Below are 19,928 nucleotides of genomic sequence, written 5' to 3'. Positions count from 1 at the left end.
TAATTTTTCTCAGAGTCGTAGTGGTTAAGGGGAACTTTAAACCCACATTAGCCCAGAAAATTAGGTTGGAATCAGTAAGTATCATATATTAATGGTAAAAATGTTTCCCAGTGTTAACATAGCATTTCTGAGTCATTCATTCCTGCAACTTCTCATATTTGAAGTATATTCAGTAATTAAATTGATGTCTATTAAGAAGTCATTATGCACAGGCCACGCTGCTAAGTACAATAATGTGTGAAACTGCTCCAGGCCTCATGAAACTCATAGTCTATTGAATATAGGACCTTTTATTTGGAAGATGATCTATTTGGTGATGTGGGTCACTGCCCAAATGTCTGTCCTCTAATTCTATGTAGAAACAGTGGTATTCTTGCATAAGCAATAAGTGCTGGCCTTTTGTGTGTTTCTGATACATAAAAAAGAAAACCAGGGCCTTCTATTCTTACCATGTAGTTGGCGTGTGCTCTGCTGTTGCAGCTAGCAGTCAGCCATGTTTTTAACATTCATCTCACGCATGACTTTCTTCATTTGATATTTGTGAGTTATTTTCTTTGACAATAAAGAGATAGTGGTTAAATATGTATTCTGAGTATTATAAGTTATGATAATCTATTATTAATTTATAAAAGTTTATATATTTTCCTTAGTAGAATTATTTTCACTTCTTTTTCTTTCTGTACAATTCCTAGAAAAAAATGCTATAATGTATATTTGTAAAATTGAAGACAAATGTCAGTTGTTTTACTTTTTAGTCATCTGAGTCTGAATTGTTTATGCTCATTCTTTGTAACTCTGAGTCGTATGCTTCTATAGAGGCTTTGGTTTATTTGAATTATTTTTGTTACTAGTTTTGACAAATAAGAATTGAAAATATTTGCCCTAAGTGAAACATCCAGATTGTTTGAGGAAAGTTTATATTTTTTGAGGAAGCTGTAACAAATTATTTTACAATGTTGCTCCCTAAATAAAAACAGAATTTTATAAACATTAAGCAAAACTCATTTCTAACACATCTATATTTCAAAACATGTTGACAGGAAGAAAAATCATATTCTCTTTCATTTAAATAATTATATGGGACCATGACTTAAAGGAAAAATGATGGGCCATGCTTAGCCAAAAATATATTGACAGCTTCAGAATTCCCTGTGGTGAAATGCATGAGAAGAACCTTGAAAAGCAATCATTTAACTTCCTGCTAGGATTTAAACTCAGTGAACCACAGTAATGACCATCTGGTATTCTGTTGCTCTTTTGTAAAGCTACCACTCTAAAGATGAGGCAAAATGATTTAGGATGAATAAATTGAGGAAGGGGATGGCAGTCCACCAAAGACATTAAATAATGTCATGTGATACATATTTTAATGGACTAGCTCCATGTGAAAAGTCCTTGTTCTTTTGTGCTAAGAAAGCACAGTGGTAAGAATTTTTATAGGAATCTTTCTGGAAGGACACTGCAGATTTTTTATCTTGGGCTCTTTCTGCTGTGCAGTTTGATCCTTTGTAATGTACATTAAGGTGTGTATGGTTGAGCCATTCCATAATGAAAGATCATCCATATAGTTAATAATAGAGGACAAAATCTAAATGCTGAAACTTGCATGCCTTCAGAAATGCTACATTTTGGTCTCTTGCTCAGTTTACTTAAAATCTAAAATCTTTCTACAGATACTTTCCTTAGATCTTTCCTAATTGCAGATCTAATTCAAAAGAGCACAATGGTTTTCTTTTCACTACATAATTATTATGTATATGAAACTGGAACTACACATCTTAAAAATGGAGTCTTAAATGTATTTTGTCTGTCATTTCTGTTGTTCTCATATTTATGTTACTAATTCCTTGTGTTTTTGACCAAGGCAATTTTCTCTTTATTTACTGCTCTTTATATTTGAGGTTACCACAGCATTCGAACTATGTTAGAATATTAAGGCTACTTATTATATTTTCATATTTAATTTATAGCTAACAAAAAAAACAGTTGATGCAGCATAAAACCAATACACATAGCAAATAAAATTAATTAAATGCAAATAACGATACCTATGTTAAGAGAAAATAGCAGAAAAGTAAGATGGAACCAAGAGCAAGGTTAATAAACAAAAGTAATGTTCTGCATTTTTATATGCTTAATAGGTCAGCACTATATTTGGTTTTAATCCATTTGGAAACCTAACCACATCTGGAAGCATGATTGGTTCGTATTCTCATAAAGTAAAAGCAAACAATTTGTGGTGGAAAACCAGTCTAAGCAGAGTGAAAATTTTGTATGCAGTACATCATAAAGAAGGAACATTTAAAAAAGTATAATTTAATCACCTATGTCCTTTACAATATTACTAAATATGAACTCAGCAAATGAGCTTCCCAGGTTTGCATCACTTCTTATTACTGATGTATAAAATATGACTTGATATTGAAATGATTGAGGATTATATTCCTAAAATCAGTATTATAAAAACACCCCTGCCTAACATCCCTGGACAATATGAGTGAAGTAGAAACCCAACTATCTAGATTTGTTCTGAACCAATTTTTGCATATTTTTAAATTTTAAATTACTTTCTTAATTTGTAAATTTGGAATTTGGCCTGTAAATAATCATCTGTGAACAGTACCAAAAATATAATGCTTCTGTATTAATATTATCTAAGTTTTCTTTTAGATTTTGTTATTCAATAGATGCTTAATTAATTTCCAAATTAAGTTAATTTTTTATATTTAGACATTTTATACAAAAATTCAGTATAAATATAGTTAACAAAGACTTTATGCTTAGCATTAATTTGTAACCACATATTTATAAAACAATATAGATTATACCATATTTTCCGAGAATGTTACATGATTTAATTTCTCCTAACTCTAAAATGGCTGTTGCTGCTGAATCTTTGAATTTTATTTTAGAATAAAAAAATTCTAAAAATGGAAATTAAGTCATTGTCAATGCAATTGCATATTTAGAAAATTATCACATAACAAAGTATTATGCCTTAATAAAAATATTGGACATTTTATTGTTCTATCCCTAAGTTTTATTCAAAATGCATAGAATTTGATAGGTGAAATGTTAATAAGATGTGAAAATTATAACAACATATTTTTAAATTAAAGGAGAGATAATATCTTTGTATTTGTATTCACTTAACAAATATTAATTGATTGACGGTGGAGAAGAGATACACAGTGGCTGATTTTATGGTGCCTATTGCTTATGGGAAGCACAATTGTCATGGCAAATCAGTGGCAGTTGAGGATTTTTTTTTTCTTATCGAGGGGGAGATTAATCTTCATGGAGACTTGAAAAATAACGTATTTCTTCATATTTTATTGCCTTCTTCCTTTTTCTATCATAACGTTTAATGGGTACTTTCTTTGGGTCACAGACTGTTTTGAAATCCTCTACATGTAATAACGAATTTAATCTTCATACTCATTCTATGTAGAGTGAGATGCATGTAGATCGTCACTCTATCTATAGATAGGGAAACTGAGGCACAGTGAGGTTAAGACTATTTCCTAAGGTTAGTAAAAGGCAGAGCTAGGATTTGAATTCAAGCAATTTGGCTCCAATGGCATCTGTACTATGCTCTCTTTCTTGCAGTCTTGATTATAAAACTTCTTCTTTCCATGTTCTCTTTAATCTTAGCCTATGTAAATACTTAACATTTTCCCTTAAATTAAACAGAAGCAACCACAGGAAAAGTTTTAATTTTATGACAACCACTGTCTTGAGTTACTGTCTTGTTTTTTCACTTTATTTCAACTAAAATTTTATTAAGGTTGGTCTTTCCTTGTTTCCTTGCTCTTCAGCAAACTCTTTCTCAAACTTTCAAGATATTTTAATGGATAAAAACAGAAAAAGTACTTTCTAGTGTTAGGGAACAAATGTATTTGGTCACATACGATGTGTATAGTCATGCAGATGTTTATAGCTGTGATGATAACACATCAATTTGGGGAACTAAAAGTGAGTTGACTTTGGCGGGGTAGAGAGGAGAGATTGTAATTTTAATTGAGAAGATCGGTTGAAATTGTTTTTTGGAGTATTTTGAAGTCCAGAAAAAAAGAGCTTGAGACTTATTCTCTAAGCAGGTGTAAGCCATTAAGTGTATTTGAAAGTTTTTGAGATTGCAAACATGTCTTCTTGTCAACATGGCAACTGCTGTTCATCTAAATGTATTCATCATAAATGAGAGACCGTCAGCAATAGGCAGAAAGTTTGTGTCCTCCATTTTTGTGCGAACACACACACAAATTTGCACAGAAATGGAGGATAGTTGAGGAAAGTTTCTTTTTGCCATCTGTCTTATCCATTCAGACTGCTGTAACAAAATACTATTGACTGGGTGGCTTATAAACAACAGCTTTATTTCTGACAGTTCTGGAGGCTGGGAAGGCTAAGATTAAGGTATCAGCAAATTTCAACATATGAATTTTGGGGGGATGTATACATTCAGTCTATGGCACCATCTCAACAGTAATGATAACCAGCTAATGTTTATTAAGTTCTTATCATGTTCTAAGGATTATTTAAGAATTATCTCATTTTACATTTGTAACATATCAAGTAGATATCATGATTTTTCTGATTATAAGTATCTAATGAGGCTAGTGGAGGTTAAAAACTTGCCCAAGTTTATCCTGGAATAGGGAATAAAACCTAGTAAGCTAGAACCATTTTTTGTAACATCTATATAAAATTCTGAAATTGTTGTAAATGTCCAATGATGGTAATTTTTCCTATGCACAATACTCTGAATTCATGGAAAGCAAGACTATCCCAATCACTTGTCAATGGGGAGTGAAACCATTATCCCTGACTTAAATAGATATTCATCCCAGGGCACATGTGAATGTTCAGAATATAGACTAAAATTCAAATTAGCAAGAAAAAAAATTGAGTGGCTACAGATATTTGCCTTAGTAACTAGTAAAAGTTTAATTAGAAACATATTGCTGTTGGCCCTGGAACATATCGTTAGAAAGACCATCTTTAGATTTCTTGTGGGACAATCTTTTCCTTCTTCATAATTTCTTAGCATCTTCAGTCATGGTCTGTTTCAATACCTATCTCCTGAACAAAGCATGTTGTTCTTGGATCATATTTTGGATGACTTCTTTAAAGATAGAGGAAATGATTTCTTGGTAACAGAGATTAAAGGATGTTATATGGCACATGGGAGTAGATTATTTACTGAGAACATTTTTATGATTTCCTTTATCGGCAATCCTCGGTAATCTCAAAGAGAAAGCATTCTGTTGTATGGTAATAATTTGTCTCTATGGATCCTTCTGAAATTTAACTAAATTTAACTTTAGATTAACCAAGTAAATATTGCAAGTTATGGTTCATTTTTCTTTATATGTTATGGATGCACAAGGTCCTAGGAAAATTACTTTGTTTCATACAATGACCTTCTTCTAACAATATCAAACTTTAGAATTCTTTCTACTTTAAACTATTTCAAAATATAATCCATGTATGAGGCAAGAGAAATAAATAGAATTAAAGATGGAAAAGGAATAAAGAAAAATTAGAGAAAATGTGAAGATGCTTAAAATATTACTATGTGACTGAACATTTTGTGTACCTTAGCCACTGATACTTATTGGATTCAACATTTTAAAAATATATGACTGTCATTCACACTCTTGTAGCTGAATCAGTGGAAATCATCTAATATGCCTCAATGAGCCTTGCATCTTAAGCAATTTATTAATATGTTAAACAGCCTTGCTAAGTCTTTCTTGGATGAGTGTAGAAGAAAAATTTAGTAATATTATTTCTCGTTAATTCTCTTATAATCATCATTATAAATGATGATTTCCCAAATTATCCCCCAAATAAAACTTGTTACCAAATTGTATGGATGAATAATTGAAAGTATTTAACTCCATAACTTTAAATAACATTTATTCTATCAACATTTATTTAAATAACATTTATTCTATCAAAAAAATCAAGATAACTCTCTCACCTACAGTTACTTACAAAACTGTTAATGGCCATCATTTCTCCACTGCCTGACATGTGGCTTTTTTAGTATTGTTTTTTTTGAACACCGGTGTTTTAATTAGCTTCCGTGAGGTGATGTTTTCATTCTATCATACTCTGACTGAGCGGTGTGCAGGAGTGGTGAACAAAGACCACTTTTCATTTAATTTACTATATAAAATTTGACAAATATATGGCTTGTATCAGACTAGTCTAGGTCACATGGCAATAATAAATAACCCTATAGTCTCTGTAGTTTTATAAAATGAAGGTTACATTTTTTTCTCAGCCTGCCTATCCAAGAGGCAGGTGGGCTTCGCTTAGCATAACCTCTAGCTCTTTCAGGATTATAGAGGTCACTTCTCAGGACATTTTCCCATAACTACTATGGCAAAGGAAAAAAAAAAGTACAAATAACAATGAAGCAATGCTTCTTAGAATTTTGGTCAGGAAGTGGCACAATGTATATCCACTTTTATTTCATTGACCAAAACATGTCATATGACAACAAATACTTAAAAAAAATGGTAGAGAAGTACAAGCCTACCACAAGCACAGAAGAAGTAGCAGAATATTTGTAAACATTCATAATACTTACCACATGACTTTAAGCAACAGGTATTATATCTGGAGCTCCTCACAAAGGCACCCCCTTTTCTGAGCTAAAAAGAAACATTAATATTGGCTAATAGGCTAAGGGATTTCAAAGACCCTAAGTGAACCAAAACTTTAGAAAATAGGAAATCTTTAGAAAAATCTTGTTAATTTTAAGAGATCATGTGACAGTATCTTCTTTATTCTCCCCATCATTCTTTTCTCTCTTAAATGTGGTGGAAAAGTGATTACTCCCAATTTAAGAAATATATTCTATCAATGGATTTTTTTTATCAAGTGTGCCTATTAAAAAATGTATACATACATATATAAATCTACATCAATATACACATATTCGTAACCAAAATGTTTTCTGAGCATATATCCTTTCATAGTAAAATATGTTATTTGTTGTGTCTAAAGTGGATGGTTACATAGACCCTTAAGCTTATGTTTACAATCATATTAATGGAGAGGCTGTTTGACTTTTGAAAGGATAAAAGCAAGTATCACTGCGAGTTTCAGTTTGCTTCAAGAGTGAAACTGGGTAACTTGCATTTGAAAGCTATGAACTTAGACCTAGAGTCAATTCGAGATGGTATTCAACTTTATTGTGTTCTCTTTCCGCACTTGATAACATTGAAATGCCAGAAATAATCTACAGGGGGAACCTTTCATATCATACATGTGGTTCACAAATGTCTGTTTTTATTCCTGGCCCTATGCTCATTTAGATTCATTAATGTCAGTTTTTCTTTCTGTCTGACTTTTGTTTTTTTGTTGTTTTGTTTTTGTCTAGAAGCATTGGCATCACGTAGGTTTAGTACAGACCTGAGCTATATAATCACAAGTTTTGCTTCACTTTAGTGATGATAACAATACAGTTTTTCTGCCATAGATGTTTGTGAACAAATACTTTGTGTGTGAATTTCCACCCCTCCTTTTACTACTACTTATGTTTGGAAATGATTTCCAAATCCTTCACCATGAACGGTGATTTATAAATATATTCTAAAGAATTGCATTTTCCCAGGAACTTCACTGGAAGCGGAAATGTTATGGTTTAAAATTCAGAACAATACTTTATTTAGCATTGTAACTTTCCAAAGAATAGCATAAATTTGATTTATTTGCCTTTCTCTGAGAGGTAGCCATTTTTACAGCTGTCACAAAATTAGATTTAAATTCAGCACGGGGAAGTTACATATTCCCAGAGAGATGTGCTTATAATACATGTCTCATCCTTTGAAAATTTAACTACCTCTGCATTTTGAGCATCTATTTCTGAAATGCTGAACGCAAACACAGAAAGCAGATGAAATGTACCATTGTTTTCTTCAACTCCATCCATGTCTAATGTATTTAGTGTAAAATTTCATGAAGAAAATACATCTAAGGACCTTTTAGTATTAACAATGCATAAAGATGTTGAAAAAGTTTATACTTTTGGCATACCTAAACGGCATCAGATGAAAATTGCACCGTATTGTAGCACATAGAAATTCCCCAGGTTTTTATTCAGCTTTGAAGAAATTGAGGAGAAACAAACAAACAGAAGAGAAGATTGTCAACAATTATGAAGGTTTTAAAATTTTGCTTTACTTGGAACCTAACAAGTTAACCTACCACCAGGTTATATATACTGGCATATGACATGATAATCTAGGGTCAGAGATGAAGGAGTTTAAAGCCCAGCAAACATCATGGGCATCATAGTCAAATAAGTTCACCTTGCATAATTTGTCCTCTGAATACGACAAGGCAATGTGAAATATCACAAGTGGATACTGTATATTCACCGAGTGTCACAGCTGAGGAAACCCAAACTTAAGAAACCTCAATATATTAAATGCAGATTTCTAGCAAACTTGCCCAACATTTGCCCCAAAGGAAGACATAATCTTCATTATTCTTGTCGGGAAATCTGATGTCTGTTCCAGAGGGAGACACTGTCTTTATCTTGCAATGCTGTTTCTTATACAAACATCCTTATAAAGATAATCTAAAACAAAATCTCATTGTTGTGCCCAGCCAAATTGGAGTCAAAGAAAATAAAAAGAGGAAAAAATTACACTGATTGTTTCTTTATTTAAAATTTTGATGTCTCCCTCATCATAGATTTTTTGCATTAATTTTCAAATTTTTAATATAATGTATCTTGATTACTGAAATTTTGGTCTGAGATTAGTGGCTCACTTACCTGACTTTACTTCTTGCACTATTAAAGCTGATACAAAATTTCAGAAATGTAGTATCATCTAACAAACACAAACTAATCTTGTTTGTTTTTGGCTTCAAAATGCATCCAACAGATACAGTTAAATTCTGTTCAAAAGGTCTGTTTGTATTAAGATCCAAATGCATTCTTCCCAAGGTCTACTACTTCCATATTTTTTAAATATTGAATTGAAATATTTTGTTGCTTGCCTAAATACTATAATCACAGATGTCCTCCTAGATATGCAGTATACTGCTTTGTGTAATTCATGTCCAATGTGTTACTTGTCATATTTAATCAGCTTAGATGATGACGAATCCAAAAGGTCTTAAAATACTTCCAAAATACTATTTATTTAGATGTATCACATTGTAAATCGTAATTCCTATCAGGGATTCTAAGAAATCTGAAAACAAACAAACAAACAAACAAACAAACAAACATCTATTGAGATGGTTCTCAGATGTTTCTAGTACTTTTAGTGGGTAAAAATAAGTGGGGCACAGGCATCTCTCAGTTCTTGCGAGAACATGAACTCTACTCTAAGCCATTTCTATGTACATTAGGACTTCTGAGAGTTCTTTTCCTTTAATAAAATAGACTGGTATTTTCTCAAAGTCCTTATTAGTGGCCTAAAAATTCCTTACACTTAGGAATTAAGTATATGCTTTTGACTTCCAAATTATTTTAAAAAGTAGGCTATAGCCACGACAGAGATGGATTTTCTTAACAAAATTCTGTGTCATATAATAACATAAAATCTATTTTTCCTTAACCTTATTTTTGTTGTACCAAAATACACATGACAGAAAATTTACCCACTTCATCATTTTTAAGTACACAGTTTTGTGGTTTCAGTATATTTATTTTGTTCAACTATCACCACCAGAACATTTTCCATCTTGTAAAACTGAAACTCCATGCCTATCAAATAGTAGCTCTCATTCCTTCCTCCCTGGCAGCCATCATTCTACTTTCTGTCTCTTTGATTTTGACTTCTCTAGGTACCTCATGTAAGTGGAATCATACAGTATTTGTCTTTTTGTGACTGGCTTATTTCACTTAGCATGAGGTCCTAAGACTTAATTCATGTTGTAGCATATGTCAGAATTTTCTGCTATTTGGAGGCTTAATAATATTAAGTATTGTGTGTACATAATACATTTCGCTTATCCATTCATCTGTGGATGGACACTACTGGGGTTGCTTCCACGCTTTAGCTACTGTGAATAATGTTGCAAGGAACATGGGTCCTAAAGACCCCATTTTCAATTCTTTTAGGTATGTATCTAAAAGTTGAATTGCTGGATCATATTACCATTCTGTGTTTAATTTTCTCAGGAGCCACTACACCATTTTTCATAGTGTCTGCACCATTTTACATTCCGACCAAGAGTGCACAGGGATTTTAATTTGTCTACATCATTGCCAAAACTTGTTATTTTCTGTTTTTTAATTTTTTTACAGTAGCCCTCCTAATGAGTGTGGCAGCCCTTTAACCCTATTTTAAAATGATCAAAATATAATGCAGTCATTGTCAGACCAAAATACAATAGTCAGATCAAAATATTTTGTCAGATCAAAATACAATAGTCAGACCACTATTTTTTTCTATTATCCTTTAGAATATGGTAACTGTCTTTTAACTTCCCATATTGTGAAAGTGCAGTAATAAAAAGAGAAAGGCTAGACAGGTGCTGTTGACAGTATGCTAGACACTGGAGACACAACTATACAACAAACAATACCAAACATCGTTCCTACAATCTGGAAGGGAATAGCCTAGAAAAGAAGATAGATGTTTGCAAATAATCACACAAAAATACATATAATTGAAAATTGTGATGGGTGCTATAAAGGAGAAAAATCTATATTTAAAAAAAAAAGGTAAGGTGCCATTAAATTATATCTGCTATTTGGCAGGGAAATTTTAAGTTGCTTCATATCATCATAGTTCATGCAGAGGTACTACAAGTTGTATCCAATTTTACTTACAATATATGTTTTTCACATTTTATATTATTTTTAAGATTTTTATTAAAACATAACTAACATACAATATATTAGTTTCAGGTATACATCATAATTATTCAACATACCCACCTGGCATTATACAGGGTTATTACCACACTATTGATTATATTCCCCATGCTAAAGAAGTGATCACTATGATAAGTCCAGTAACTATCACTGTACCACACTATCACAACATCATTGATCTTTTCCCCCCTTTTAACATTTTTCTATTAGAGTTGACATTCAATATTATTTTATACTAGTTTTAGGTGTACAGCATAGTGGTTAGACATTTATATAATTTAGGAAGTGATTCCCCCAGCTTAGTACCCACTTGGCACTATACATAGTTAATACCACATTATTGATTATATCCCCAATACTTTACATCCCCATGACCATTTTGTAACTACAAATTTGTATTTCTTAATCTCTTCACCTTTTTCACCTTGTCCCCAACCCCCCTCCCATCTATCACCCCAATAGATCTAGCATCCATCTGACACCACGCATAGTTATTACAGTATTATTGGCTATATTCCTTATGCTCTACCCTACATCCCCATGACCACTGTGTAACAATCAATTTGTGCTTCTTTATCCCGTCCTTTTTCACCCCCCCAAACCCCCTCCCATTTGGCAACCATCAAAATGTTCTCTGTATCTATGAGTTTGTTTCTATTTCATTTGTTTATTTTGTTCTTTAGATTTCACTCATGAGTGAAACCATATGACATTTGTCTTTCACTGTCTGACTTACTACACTCAGCAGAATACCCTCTAGGTCCATTTATGTTGTTGCAGATTGTGAGATTGTGTTCTTTTTTTACAGCTGAGTAATATTCCATTGAATATATGCACCACCTTTTTTTTATCCATTCATCCATTCAGGGACAACCGGGTTACCTTCGTATCCTGGCTTATGTAAATAATGCTGCAATGAACATATGGAGGAGCACATCCCCTTGAAGTAGCATTTTGGGTTTGTTTGGATAAATATCCAGAAGTGGGATTACTTGGTCCTTCTTTGTCTCTTGTTATCGTCTTAATTTTAAAGTCTGTTTTGTCTGGTATAAGTATTGCTACCCCAGGTTTTTGTTTGTTTCCATTTTCATGAAATATCTTTTTCTATCTCTTTACTTTCAGTCTGTGAGTCTTTCAATCTAAAGTGAGTCTCTTGTAGGCAGCATATGTAAGGGTCTTGTTTTCTTATCCCTTCAGCTCCCCTGTCTTTTGATTGGAGCATTTAATCCATTTATTGTACAAATAATTGTTAGGTATGTAGTTATTGCCATTTTATTTTTCATCTGTTTTGTTTATTTTTCCATCTTAAACAAGTCCCTTTAAGATTTCTTGTAATACCGGTTTGATGGTGATGAACTCCTTTAGCTTTTTCTAGTCTGGGAAACTCTTCATCTGTCCTTCGATTCTAAATGATAGCTTTTCTATATAGAGTGTTATTGGTTGTAGGTCCTTGCTTTTCATCACTTTGAATATTCATTCTGTGCCAGTGCTTCTGGCTTGCAAAATTTCTGTTGAGAAATCAGCTGATAATCTTATGGGAGCTCCCTTGTAGGTAACTAACAACTTTTCTCTTGCTGCTTTTAAGGTTCTCTCCTTGTCTTTAACTTTTGGCATTTTAATTATGATGTGTCTTGGTGTGGGCCTCTTTTGGTTCAACTTGTTTGGAATTCTGTGCTTCCTAGGCTTGTATGTCTATATCCTTCGCCAGGTTAGGGAAGTTTCCTGTCATTATTTCTTCAAATATGTTTTCAATTCCTTGTTCTCTCTATTCTCCTTCTGGTACCCCTGTGACATGCATGCTGCTATGCTTGATGTTGTCCCAGAGGCCCTTTAAAATCTCCTCAATTTGGGGGATTATTATTTTTTCTTTTTCTCCTCTGATTTGGTGTTTTCTTGTACCTTAGCTGATAAATCAATGATTTGATCTTCTGCTTCATCTAATCTACTGTGGATTCCCTGTATTCTTCATTTCAGATATTGTATTGTTTATTTCTGACTGGGTCTTTTTTATGTTTTCTATCTTCATTTTTATGTTTCCTATCTCTTAATAGATGTTCTCCCTGAGATCATTGAGCATCTTTATAACTAGTGTTTGGAATTCTGCATCTGGTAGATTGCTTGTTTCCATTTTGTTTAGTTCTTTTTCTGGATCTTTGTTCTGTTTTATTATTTGGGACATGTTTCTTTGGCTCACCATTTTGGCTGCCTCCCTGTGTTTGTTTCTATGTATATGGTAGGGTTGCTATGTCTTCAGTCTGGCCTTAGGCAGTAGGTGTGTTGTGGAGCTCAGTGACACAATCTTCTTGGTTACTTGAGCCATGCACTCCAGGTATGTGCCTTGTGTTGGTTGTGTGTGCCCTCTTCTTGTAGTGGATCTTTGGTTGCTCTTTGCACATCAGTAGGAGGGATTGATCTTCAGGATCACTGGATGTGAGGACTGGCTGTGACTACAGTGGAGCAGTTGTGGTGCAGGGGCTGACCCTACAGAGCAGGGTCTGTCTCTGCAGGGCTCTAGTGCCTGCCCAATCCATCCCTTGGTTATGTCATCCTTGCAGGTTTCTGCATGATGCTCCAGCTTGTTTTGAAGCTAGCCACTGCTGTCTCCAGCCCAAGGGCCACCTGGAAGTGGACCTGCTGCAGGTCAAGTTCAGCCACAGCCAGTGCCTTCCCCTCCCCCACCCTCCAGCAAAAGCCACAAAGAAATCTGCAGATGACCACTACCTGTGCCGTGCTTGAAAGTGTCTCATGAGGTCGAACTGTGAACCAACACCAGCTACCACTAATGCCAGGTTTAGGTCTGCTCACCCAGAGTTAGGGGACACATTCAAGCCAGACGCGCCTTGTCTGGGTTATATGAACTATTGACAGACCCTAGGGCAATCTGAAGTATGAGCCAAGCCAGGAGGTTTGTACAAAAAAGGCACTTGAAAGATCTTGGGTGTGCCAGAAAGTTGGGGTGGGGTCTTGAATTGCCAGGGTATGGTGAACAAACAGCATTAGCCAGATTGATGGAGACTCAGATATACAGCCACCTGCATCTGCATGCAGGGAGAGGGAGGGCTCAACAAAAAAAGAATGGCTTCCTCTAGCTTTTCCATCCCGGAGAAAGCTGCCCCTCTGGCCCCTGTCCTAAAGCCAGGTAACTCAGTTTCCCACCACATGTCCCTGCCATCTCTCCAGTTGCTGCCCCAGCCCTGGAGCTCAGAGCCAGTGATTCCATTGGTGGGTAAGTCCTTGCACTATCCCTTTAAGAGGAGCATCTTGGACTGTAGCTGTCTTCCATCTCAGTCACAATCTCCGCTGGTTTGCATAACCAGAAATTATGGGGACTTCTCTCCACGGCACTGGAACTTGGGCTGGGGAGAGGCTGTGACCTCTCGCTCTTCTTGGAGAGACCTCCGCAACTGAGATATCCCTCCCAATTTTTAATGGTCACATGCAGGTATGGGAACAACCTGTTCTGCATCTCTGCCCCTCCTCCCAGAATGGAGTTGGATTCTTCTGTATGTTCTTAGTTGTAGGGTTTCTGTCCATTCAGCAAGATTTTAGGCAGTTCTCAATGATGGTTGTTTTGTAGGTTAATTGTAATTTTGATGCGATGTGATCCTGAGAGGAGGTAAGCACAGTGTTTACCAACTGTGTCATGTTGACTGGAAATCTCTACAATATATTTTTATATGGTACTTTGGGAACCTGAATATAGACATAATCAATACAATTAGATTTTTACAAGGTTAATATAGTACTTTTCCTTTCCTAATATTTTTTGCCTTTTTAATCTAAATCCCATTTAGTCTGCTAAACTAAAAATACTTGCACTTGGCTTCATGCCAGTTGTTAAGTACTTAATGAAGGGAAATGAAGAAGAAAAAACAAAACTTAAGAAAATTAGTGACCATCTATAATCCTAATTCTCTAACCCTTCATTCCAGGAAAGAAAGGAATCTTTCAGAACTTATTATAGGAAACCATAGAATCTGGGCGGCTTCATATACCCACCTCCCAACAGTTCTTATATTGCCTATATCTCTTCTATCAGTTGGAAGACTTAGAGGCCTAAATATTGTCAGTAGTCACTCAGTATGTAGTTTCATACTGAATATATCTGTACAATGCTTCCTACCATATACTATAGGACAAAGCTCATTGTCAGAACCAACATGATCTTAGTTATGCATTTTTGCAACAAAAATGAGCAGTTTGTTTTCTTCCTATAGTTATCATAGTCTCAGGTTTATGAATTAATTTCAGAAAGACAAATATTCACAGTATGTAATTTTCTCATCCAACTTTACTTCAATTCCCTTTGACTATGAGCTTTTCCTTAAACACTCAACCCTCTAGTCTTGTCTCAAGGATGATATGTTAGTTTCCAGATGTTGCACTGGTTCCATACTGAAACAGTAGCTTATACTTTCTAATTTTATAACGTTGTTTTTCCTTTACTTCATAGATAACAGTACCATGAAAGACAAATTCCATATGATCTTATATGTGAAATTAAAACAAAAAAGAAAAAAAGACAAGCTCATCCGTTGCTAGAGGCAAAAGTTAGGGGACGGGCATAGGGAGTTTAAAGGTACAAATTTCCAATTATAAAATGAAGTCATGGAGATGCAAAGTACAGCATGGTAACCATAATTAATAATGCATTGCATATTCGAACATTGCTAAGAGTAAATCTTTGAAATTCTCATTATAAGAAAAATTATGAGGACAGATATTAACTAGACTTATTGTGGTGATCCTCTTGCAATATACACAAATATTGAATCATTGTGTTATACACCTGTATCTAATATAATATTATACGGCAAATATACATCAATAAGAAGTGCCATGAATATGTACATTACTTTATTTAACAAAAGTCAGGAAATAGAGGCCAAGGAAATGAACCTTTAATGAGCTTCTGCTTATGTGTCATGCACTGTGCTTGATGAAGCTCATCAATTGAACTCTTGTTATACTCCCTCTGTGAGGTAAGCATTATCACCCTTATTGATGATGGAGAAACTGTGGAATGGTTCCTGAATCAAGTCCTACCAGAGCAGCTGATGTGGACATATTTACAGGATACTTAAATTACCAAATTTTCCAGTTGTCTTCAAGACTGGACGAATCACTTAAAGACTCTTTCCCCACTCCAAAAATACCTTTTACATTTTATTTGTTGCTACCAGTAACTATTAATGTTTTCCGTTACTTTGTTTAATTTCAGTCTTGCTCACTGTCAGCAAAATTTTAGAAGGTATTTCATCATACTTCATTTTTCATTATCTTCACCTTCAGGCACCAACCTAACATATTTGTTCAAAAATCTACATATTCATTTTAACTCTAGCTTTCTAAAGAAAATACCAGTGTCATAGGGCACAAGAGAGAAAAATTATATTTTTTAAGTTCACATGTGAAGTGATTAGGTGCTTAACCAAGTGTAGTAGCACTGTTAATAGAAAAAGAAGGATGTGACAGATACTGCAAATTCAAAAATTCCTCCATCAGATGAGAAAAACATGCAGTATACAAAATATTTCAAAATACCTTATCTCTTTTGATTCTTAAACCATAGCTCTGGAGTAGGTATTGTTATATCCACTGTTACTTTTCCTTATCCACTCCCCATACCATTAATCTCTTCATTCTGCAGCAGCTGCACAATCTGTTTACTTCTCTTATTCATTTCTGTTGCCCTGAATCAAGTATTTATTTATATAGACAGCCCCACTGTAAGAATTTGAGCTCCTTGAGCTTTTGTTCCATGTGCTAAAGACTTACCCCATAATAATCATTCAATAAATATTTATTGAGTTAAAATGAGTTTCAGAGATCAAAAAACTGAGTTTTGCAAAGAAGTACACACTTGTTATGTAACAATACTAAAATGTAGACTCAGGTCTTATAACTAGTAATTTCACAGTCTTCTAATTCAAAATTTGAGGCTATTTTGCTTTAATACACTTCTTTTTTCTTAAAGTTTATTGGGGTGCCAATTGTTAGTAAAGGTACATGTTTCAAGTGTGCAATTCTGTAACACATCATCTGTATATCACATTGTGTGTTCACCACCCAGAGTCAGTTCTCTTTCCAATGTATTTGATCCTTTCTACCCTCATGTACTACCCCCTCCACCGTTACCCTCTGGTAACCCTTAAACTATTGTCTGTGTCTGAATTTTTGTTTCTTCATTTGCTTTTCTTGTTCCTTTGTTGTTTTCAGTTTAATATATCACATATCAGTGAAATCATATGGTTCTCGACTTTTTCTGTCTGACTTATTTCTCTTAGCATAATAATCTTAAGATCCATCCATGTTGTCGCAAAATGGCACTATTTCTTCTTTTCTTATGGCAGAGTAGTATTTCATTGTGTTTATATACCATGTCTTCTTTATCCAATCATATATTGAAGGACACTTCAGTTGTTTCCATATCTTGACCACGGTAAATAAAGCTGCAATGAACACTGGAGCACATATGTCTTTATGGATAAATGTTTTCAGATTTTTTGGGTAGATACTCAAGAAAGGGATTTCTGGGTCTTATGGTAATTCTATTCTTAATTTGTTGAGGAACCTCCACACTGCCTTTCATAGAAGCTGCACCAGTCTGCATTCCCACCAACAGTGCATGAGGGTTCGTTTTTCTCCACAGCCTCTCCAACACTTGTTACTATTTGTCTTGTTGATGATAGCCATTCTGACTTGGGTGAGGTGATACCTCATTGTGGTTTTTTACTTGCATTTCTCTGATGATTAGTGATGTACATTTTTTCCTATGTGTATTGGTCATCTGTATATATTTTTTGGAGAAACATCTTTCAGGTTTCTGTCCATTTTTTGATTGGATTGTTTGCTTTTTTGTGGTTGAGTTGTATGAGTTCCTTATATTAGCCCCTTATCGGAGGAGTTGTTTGCAAATATGTTCTCACATTCTATTGGTTGCCTCTTTATTTTGTTGATAGTTTCTTTTGCTGTGCAAAGCTTTTAAGTTTGATATAGCCCCATTCGTTTATTTTAGCTTTTACTTCCCTTGCCTTTGAGTTCAAATTCATAAAATCGTCTTTGAACCCAAGGTCCATAAGTTTAGTACCTATGTTTTCTTCTATGCAGTTTATTGTTTCAGATTTTATGTTAAGGTCTTTGGTCCATTTCGAGTTAATTTTCGTATGTGGTGACAGATAGTGTTCTAGTTTCATTCTTTTGCACGTGGCTTTCCAATTTTCCCAACACTATTTATTGAAGAGGCTGCCTTTTCTCCATTGTATGTTTTTAGCTTCTTTGTCAAAAATTATCTGTCCATATTTATATGAGTTTATTTCAATAATCAAACTTTCATGATGTTCTCAAGCAAAGTTTCCTCTCAGTCACACTCATATGTCCTGTGAATAATCACCACTATTAAACTATTTTGGTTTATAATTAGTTCATTTCCTTACATATTTTTTTTCCTCTTAAAAACATTAAATCACTCTTTTTTGTACAAAACTTGTTCTTTTTGGAATTTTAAAAACCCCATGAAAACAAACGTTAAAATGAAAAATAACTGAACATTAGAGAAATTTGCAGAAAAGAATATATTTTACACTTGTGAACAAAATGTAACGTTTATTGTAATGCAGTTTATTTTGTATTAAAATTGATACATATTTTAGAATATAGAGTGGCAGCAATGGATAGGTTCATTTCTTACCTCTTACATCATCACTAGCTTAACAGAATCCTTGCAAATCACCTAATTTGGTATTTATGAACCTAAACAATCTTGAAGAAAACTGACATACATTTCCTATCATGGATCCCAAATAAAAGAGTAGGGGAGGAGGTAAAAAGAGTATGGCTCTGATCACTGGATCTGAGTAATAACCATTGTTTAAACAGCACTGGTATATGATGTGCCCCTCTTGCATCCCCACTACTTTTGAACATTCCAGTGACTGTGACTCACAATCTTCAGTGTCGGGTCTTTCTCTGTTTGGAAAACTAAATAGAAACGCTCTGTTATGTTTAACTGAAATTCCCATAAATTCTATCTAGTGATTCATATAGTTCTATCTGGTGCCAAAGAAAATAAGTGTTTTTTTTGGTTTTTGGGGTTTTTTTGTAAATGAGAGGCGAAGGTTTTACAAATATTGGAAAACATTTTTCATGGTTCCAGTGCTTATCACCAAGTCTTTCCTTCTCCAGAGTAATCATTGTTCTAATTATTAATCCTCTTATAATAATCATGAGTCTTGGCATATTCCTTTGTATTTGTTGGATTCTCACTTAGGTGAGACTCAAACGAAGAAAGAGCCTTAAGATGAAAAGGCAATGGATGAAGCGAAGACAGTTCTAACTGGATAAAATATATATCCTAAAAAGAGCTATCTAGGGGGCGGGGAGGAAAGGAAATGTGTAAAATAAACTAGAAATGACTTTAAAGATTGACTAGGCATATCCCCTAATTTTGTATTGTCATTTTGTTATTGGGGTACAAAGGATTGAATAAATCATGTTTTTTATCCCTGGAACTTGTAGCACAGTTCTTTGCAAGAGCGCAAGATCTCTGTCTTGTCTGGATGAAGGTTTCTGTATGAATACATGTATGAGTATATTGAATTGTCTTTATTCCCATCTCGTACTCCCATGCAGCTCCCCACGTAAGTAACCGCTCTGTCATGCAGGATATCATGCGGGGTCTCTTGTCCCTCTCCCCACATAAGAACGCAGGACATGGTGAGGCCAAAAAGGAACACCCACGGAGCCATAAGTAGGGGAGCCATACCACTATATTCTCACTGGCAGCTGGGTTGGAGACACGGGAAGCAGGAGCCACACAATCCACAAACTGCTGTCCATTTGTCTCTGCAAATTAACCTCGTTTGCTAGTTGCAATTTGCTGCTCTTGCAGGCTCAGCCACCATCTTCTTGCTAGCCCCCTATTTTGCTGCTAGTGTAGCCACAGCAGTTATGTTAGTGGCCAATGCCTCACTGGTTACAGTTGACAGCCAACTAGCCACAGCTGATGGCCATTGTGGGGACAGAGCCCCAGAGAGCAGTTTCCAGGCTCTCTGCCTCACATGGAAAGGTGCTA

At 34.5% G+C, this 19,928-nt stretch overlaps 1 protein-coding gene across 1 annotated transcript in view; it reads left to right on the top strand.

Moving 5' to 3' along the window:
• Positions 1 to 19,928, top strand: part of CSMD3 (CUB and Sushi multiple domains 3) — a 1,093,095-nt gene that overhangs the window by 228,706 nt on the left and 844,461 nt on the right. The gene's annotated exons all lie outside the window — the stretch shown is intronic.

The sequence above is a fragment of the Rhinolophus ferrumequinum genome, chromosome 14, assembly GCF_004115265.2.
Source record: "Rhinolophus ferrumequinum isolate MPI-CBG mRhiFer1 chromosome 14, mRhiFer1_v1.p, whole genome shotgun sequence".
Lineage (NCBI taxonomy): Eukaryota > Metazoa > Chordata > Mammalia > Chiroptera > Rhinolophidae > Rhinolophus > Rhinolophus ferrumequinum.
The sequence above is the reverse complement of the archived record's forward strand: the minus strand, read 5'-3'. Positions and strand labels throughout refer to the sequence as shown.